Source organism: Delphinus delphis, chromosome 3, assembly GCF_949987515.2.
Source record: "Delphinus delphis chromosome 3, mDelDel1.2, whole genome shotgun sequence".
Classification (NCBI taxonomy): domain Eukaryota; kingdom Metazoa; phylum Chordata; class Mammalia; order Artiodactyla; family Delphinidae; genus Delphinus; species Delphinus delphis.
In genome coordinates, this window is record NC_082685.1 from 83442653 (window position 1) to 83448273 (window position 5621).

The window sequence follows — 5621 nt, forward strand, 5'->3', positions numbered from 1 at the left end:
AATGGGTAAAGAAGATGTGGCACATATATACAATGGAATGTTACTCAGCCATAAAAAGAAACGAAATTGAGCTATTTGTAATGAGGTGGATAGACCTAGAGTCTGTCATACAGAGTGAAGTAAGTCAGAAAGAGAAAGACAAATACCGTATGCTAACACATATATATGGAATTTAAGGGAAAAAAATGTCATGAGGAACCTAGGGGTAAGACAGGAATAAAGACACAGACCTACTAGAGAACGGACTTGAGGATATGGGGAGGGGGAAGGGTGAGCTGTGACAAAGCGAGAGAGAGGCATGGACATATATACACTACCAAACGTAAGGTAGATAGCTAGTGGGAAGCAGCCACATAGCACAGGGAGATCAGCTCAGTGCTTTGTGACTGCCTGGAGGGGTGGGATAGGGAGGGTGGAGGGAGGGAGATGCAAGAGGGAAGAGATATGGGAACATATGTATATGTATAACTGATTCACTTTGTTATAAAGCAGAAACTAACACATCATTTTAAAGCAATTATACCCCAATAAAGATGTTAATATATATATATGCTTCTCTGTAAAGCATTAAAAAAAAAATCCAAGGTCTCAGCTCAAGTATCTCCAAATACATTGTTGTCCATTCCCTGACCTTTCCGTATGTTATTTCTTGGTTGTTTTCCAGATCAATGCCATTTCTCTGTGAGCTTCTGTGGTGCAAGCTTTTTTGTAGGGTCGGATTTCTTCAGAGCCAAACCCTGGGATCCACATGTTCCACTGGCGTTCTAGATGCAGCTGGACATCTTTCACCTCCAGGGTGCTGGACTTGCGATGCCGAGCAAGCTGGTAGGCTGCTGTCACCACGCTCTCGATAAAATCATCAGCAATCTGCAGTAGCATCTCCTCCACATCTTCATCCACTTGCTCATCAGGATCCACTTCTCTTACTAAGTCTTGTAACTTCTTCTTGGTCAACACCTGATTGTTTTCAGGGCTGAGACACTCTACCGTCCCAGTAGCGCCTGGGATCTTTACCACTGTAGGGCTATTGGCCATGGAGCCTTGTGGAGGGGTGCTAGCTGGTTCCGGTTTTAATGATGAGAAACTGGACAGGTTGACTGGGGCTGAGGGGCCAAACTGGTTCATAATCTAATGCCCTTTGGACTTCAGCTCATAGAGCTTATCGAGATCTTGTTTCGTTTTGGAGCTATGAGGACCAAGCCCAAAGGCAGCAGTGTCTATCTCCCCATGGTATGCAGAGACTGCCCCAGTGAAGCGCTCATCTCAGCGGGCAGTCCGACTGCTCGGCCCTCCCCAAGTAAGACATCTTTTTTTTTTTTTTTCTTTTGCAGTACGCGGGCCTCTCACTGTTGTGGCCTCTCTTGTTGCGGAGCACAGGCTCCGGACGCGCAGGCTCAGCAGCCATGGCTCACGGGCCCAGCCGCTCCGCGGCATGTGGGATCTTCCTGGACCGGGGCACGAACCCGTATCCCCTGCATCGGTAGGAAGACTCTCAACTACTGCGCCACCAGGGAAACCCAAGACACCTTTTTAAGTGAAGAAAAGCAAGGAGCAGGAGAGTGTGAATAGGAAGCAACTATTCATGTTAAAAGAAGGAAGTCAGAGCTCTGTGAAGGTGCCCATGCATAAATACACACACACACACACACACACACACACACACACACACACACACACACACTTCGATATGCAGAGAATATCATCTCTGGAAGGATCCACAAGAAATTGCCATCAGAGATAGCCTCAGGGAAGGGGAACTGGAGTGCTGGTGGGCAGGGTTGGAAGGAAGAATAACTTTTCAATATATTTCCTGTTGTGCCATTTGAATTTGTGTTACCACGTCTTCACATTGCCTATTAAAAAGAAAAATAAAGAGTATTCCAAGGTCTGACTTTGGTTTAGAGTTCAAAAATGAAAACATTAAGATTTTATATTCCTTTTTTCCCTTTAGGCAAAAGCAGGGCCCTTCAATCTTTGTTACCTTTTGAACAAATAGGCTATAGTATTTTTAGACTTTCTCCCTGGAGTCCAAAGCTCACAGTGTTAAAGTAACCAGGGAAATAGAGAAGAGATGGAGTCCAGGTTCTGTGTCCTAAATGTTTTTCAGTCATGGAGAAACAAGCTTTTTTCCTAATACTGCTATTTATACCAGTAGGAGCATGCACTGAGGTAATTCCTTCTTTTCTGCTAGATTAAAGAAAGAGGGCCTGTTTTCTTTCTTTCTCTCTCTTTTGCAGAAGGATCTGTTGTTCTTTTGCTCAAAGTGAACATGCCGCGAGCGGGGGCTACTCTTCGTTGAGGTGCACGCGCCTCTCACTACTGTGGCTTCTCTCGTGTTGGAGCACAGCATCCAGGGGCGTGGGCTTCAGTAGTTGTGGCACATGGGCTCAGTAGTTGTGGCTCGTGGGCTCTAGAGAGCAGGCTCAGCAGTTGCGGTGCATGGGCCCAGTTGCTCGGCGGCATGTGGGATCTTCCTGGACCAGGGATCGAACCCGTGTCCCTTGCACTGGCAGGTGGACTCCCAACCACTGTGCCACCAGGGAAGTCTCTGGATAGTGGTATTTTTTTCTCCCCATCCCTCCACCTCCTCTGAGGTTCTTAATGGTGCCAGCCTGGGACTGTGGCTCTGAAACATCTAGCCTGAGTTCACTCCCAGATATGCGGAACTAGATCAGAAGAGTGAAATGAAGGACTAAGCCTAAGACTTTGTGGCTTGTGAATCCATTTGCTTAAGCTCCAGGCTCTCATCCCAAAGCTGTTCCTTACGCACAGAACTTAACTAACTGGTGTCAGCTCCAAACAGACTCTAGCAGGTAACAAAATGGTCTAAGTAGAAATGGATTTGCGTGGCTCCTCTCTACTTCCTCTCCTCCTTTTTCTATCATCTCCTAATACTGTAGCGCTCCAAATGATGACAATAGATGAAGTTCCACCGTGGCCTAGTTAGTGCTTTACAGAGGGCTTAGAGAGGGTAAGTACAGTTCAAGTTGAACACTTTCCCAAAAGATATGTAGTTTTGGGGAAGTTCATTTCCAGCAGTTGTGTCAGAGATGATTTCCACTTAATATATGGGGAAGGAAACCAAGATTCAAGACTAGAAGGTATATCTGTCAAGCTTAATAAGAAGGTGACAGCAGGACAGCCCCTTACACACTCTATCTTTGTCGGCACCACACCTCAGGCATCAGATGTGAGAAGAGACATCCTGTTGTACACAATGAATATTAGGATTTCAGATCAAGAGAGTGGTAAGATTTCCTCGTCTCCAGATCACTGGTTCTCAAATCAGCCTTCATGTCCATTTCATATGCCCGACCCCTTCCCCTAGAAACTCTGCTTGGGTGGTATTGAGGGTAGCCTGGGAATCGTATCTCTATAGGATTCTGCAATGCAGCTGTGGCTAACTGCGGATACTCAGGGACTGGGACCAGCTTGGTGCCACCTCCCTGACTACAAGGACAGATCAGAAAAACCTGGTAATTTATCAGCCTCTGTACTGATGAGCACTTTTCTGAGTGCAATACATTCTCATCACAGCCCTACAGGGTTAGCAAGACAGAATATTCATCCCCATTTTTCAGATGTGGAAACCGAAAATCCAAGAGATTTGCCAAAGGTAAGATGCACGTTAAGTTAAAGGCAGATCTGGAATTCCAAACAAACCCTCTGAGGCCACTACAGTCTTCACTAGAGCGTTGCAGCTCCAGGCTTCAGGTCCCCAGTGCACAGCCTGGGAGCTGGCAACTGTTTTACTTCCTAGAACCAAAGGAAAAAGCGTGAAACCCAGGCTATAGCTAAAAGGTACAGCCACTTAATCGCATAGATAAGGAAACTGAAGCACAGTGATTTGCCCAAGGTTACGTAGCCAGTCAGTGGCAAGAAAAATAAGCAACAGTGGGATTACAGTTAACACAGACCAAAAACAGAGCAAGATGTACGGGAACTGTGTATCTTCTGCTTGGGGTTTCAACGATGTCAAGTGATTACTGCATAGAGAGCTGCTGTGTATTTGGAAGACTGCCCAATGCATTGAGAAATGGACCATGGCAAGGGGTAGCCATACACATCACTGAGGTCACCTTGCATGGTCCTTATGAGTGTGCCAGCCAGTCTGTGCCCCTGCGTGTGTGTGTTGGTTAGTTGCCAAGGGCATGCTCAAGCAAGCAGTAGCCTATATACATTTGGCAAAGGTAAAGAACAAAAAAATCTCCCCAGAAAGTGTTAGCCTAATCATATAGCCAGTCTGTTTCTTACCTGGAGGTAAATGCAGTCTCCACAATCCCTGGAAACTGTGATAATCATTCATGATTCAGGAGTGTGGGGGGGAGAGGTCCCCCCCGCCCATGCTATCTCATTTCTCTAACCCTCTAGCATAGCTAGAGATTAACCCAACTCCTATAAAACAGAAACAAACTTCAAATCCACGACAGAGCCCACGGGAGAGAATGATTTACAAACTGCCAGCAGAACATTGGTGTAAACAAGACAATGCACGTAAATTCCCAGCAAGTCAATTAACATTCAGTTATTCTGAACAGGACCTGACCTTGATGCTTGAAGATCTGAACAGAAGGCAACCTGCAGCTTAAAGGAAAATGGCACCTCTTCCACTCAAACTGGCAGGTCTCTAGGGTTCAAAGGCTCAAGAAGAACTCTTCCTCAAAAGGACACACAAAAGTACAAAAACCGCCTCAGCACAACTCTTGTATTTCAGAACTGATGTCTTTTTGCCTTTGAGCCCACAAACACTTTGATGGGCTTTGATCTAAATATCTGAAGGATCTAAGTGTAATGCTGCATTCCAGACGCATCTCTCCTTTCAAGACCTTTGAGGGTTAAAAAGTCTCAAAATGAAGAATTTCACGTTTCTTTGTATATTTCTTCAATTGCTAATTCAAAGAAGAGGGTTTACTTGTAAGTGCTCTGCTTATTAGCATTATCTGTGCTTTCTGGGGATGCTTTTCCTTGAACTTTGGGAAATAATCAACCGGAGTCTTTCACAGTGCTTTGCAACTCCAGGCACCCAGAAAAGGTGTGTGACCCATTTGAGTCCATGGGAACAGAGCTGTTCAAACTCTAATGCACACCTGAGTCTCCTGGGACCTTGTAAAGGGAGTTTCTGATTCAGTAGGTCTGGAAGGAAACCTGAGATTCTGCCTGTCTTATGAGCTTCCAGGTGGCACTGATGCTGTGGTCCAAGGACCGCACTGTGCGGCGCTGCCCCAGAGCACATGTCTGAGGAGTTCCTTCCACAGAACACGTAGTTCTTTGAAAAGGGGTCCTTCTCTCATTACAAGACTCAGCCATTTGTAACAAGAGATGTTACTAAACAGTATTACAGATCGGGGGCCTCAGACTTGTTGGAATCAGGTACCCTAGACATACAGGTTAGAGGAATTCCCCCAACATCAATTCTTTGGTGCCCATGGCCCCCTTTTGGAGACAGGTGTTCTGAGGTTTTTTGTGTGTTGTTTGCAGACTTCATAGTTGTCCACACTAGGTGAATTTGATGGAGATAAACCAAATTCCTGTGGCATTAATGGCCCATACTTCTGTTAGACTACCACTTGATAAAGAAAACACATATAAAAACAGCAGGTGTGTACTATTCCTCCTCTCAG

General features: G+C 45.6%; 1 pseudogene; it reads right to left on the reverse strand.

Annotated features, from left to right (window-relative positions):
• Positions 1 to 621: 621 nt before the first annotated feature.
• Positions 622 to 1168, reverse strand: LOC132422149 (transcription initiation factor TFIID subunit 12 pseudogene; annotated as a pseudogene).
• Positions 1169 to 5621: the final 4453 nt, after the last annotated feature.